This window comes from Mandrillus leucophaeus, unplaced genomic scaffold (genome assembly GCF_000951045.1).
Source record: "Mandrillus leucophaeus isolate KB7577 unplaced genomic scaffold, Mleu.le_1.0 Scaffold20, whole genome shotgun sequence".
Taxonomy (NCBI): domain Eukaryota; kingdom Metazoa; phylum Chordata; class Mammalia; order Primates; family Cercopithecidae; genus Mandrillus; species Mandrillus leucophaeus.
In genome coordinates, this window is record NW_012102032.1 from 7,692,183 (window position 1) to 7,693,478 (window position 1,296).

Sequence of the window (1,296 nt, forward strand, 5' to 3'; positions counted from 1 at the left end):
TATATGTTGATTTTTATTAATAATCTTCTTTTTCAATACAATGTACAACTTCATTTACAGTCTGATTATACAAGTGCTAAGTGGCAAAAAGATCTGGAATAAATATATTTAAAAAGGCAAAGCTGTAAAACTAAATACATGCAACAGGATCTATGATGATGAGGCAAAGTATCCAGGAAATAGCATAAGATACAATAGTTTTGAGGTTTTAGCTGATGTTTCAATCATCTTTGTATTTTGCCCCATGTTTAAGGCTGCATGTGAACTCAATGTAATTAAAATTTCCTTTTTTTTTTGTCAGTAGGGCCTTCTCTGTACAGCTCATTCACTTCCCATTGTTGCCAGCAGTTCTCTCAAATAGTCTTCCTGAATGGTTCCTGTTGCTTCTTTATCAAAGCAGGCTAAAGCATTTCTCATGACATCTTCAGGATCTGTGCTATTTAATTTCTCACCAAACAGTAGGGCACTGGTGAAATTTATAAGCCCAGAACCTCACTCATTACAGAATCTTGGTATACATCAGTTGGATTCTGATGAAGAGAGAAGCAAGCATGTCATGCACATCTTCCTTGTTGAAAGAATCTCTATTCTGATCAATAATGTCAAAGGTCTCTTTGAACTCTTGAATCTGTGACTTGTCCAGTGTGGCAAACACACTGAATATTATGTTTGGTGAGTCCTTCTTGGTGGCCTTGGTCTTTGTCCTTTTGCTCAACATGGTGGCTCTTTAATTCTACTGCCAGACACTAGAACCAGAGCTGTCCTACAAGATGACTATTGTCTTGATGAGCGCTGGGCAGTAGCTTGACTGGTTGCACCTTGGCATTTCCTACCTCCAGAGACAAACCAGAAGGCTTGGTAAGACCAGTTTTTATTTGTTCACTTATCAGTTGATGAACATTTGAGTGTTTTCTTTTTTAGCTATTAAGAATAATGCTGTATGAACATTGGTATGCAAGTTCTTGTGTGAATATTAGTTTTCATTTATCTTGAGCATATACCTAGAACTGGAATTGCTGAGTCACATGGTAACTGTTTAACTTTTTGAGGAACTGCCAAACTGTATTCCATAGTGGTTCCACCGTTTTACATCACATCAGCATAAGTATAAGGGTTCCAACTTCTCCACATCCATGCAAACACTTGTTACTATTTTTTTATTATAGTCATCCTAATGCGTGTGAAGTAGACTCTCATTGTGGTTATGATTTGTATTTTCCTAACTGCTAATGATGGTGAGCATCTTCCTATGTGCTTATTGGCTATTGGCATATTTTCTTTGACAAAATATTCATT

General features: G+C 36.6%; 1 pseudogene; it reads right to left on the minus strand.

Annotated features, from left to right (window-relative positions):
- Positions 1-220: 220 nt before the first annotated feature.
- Positions 221-718, minus strand: LOC105539123 (annotated as a pseudogene).
- Positions 719-1,296: the final 578 nt, after the last annotated feature.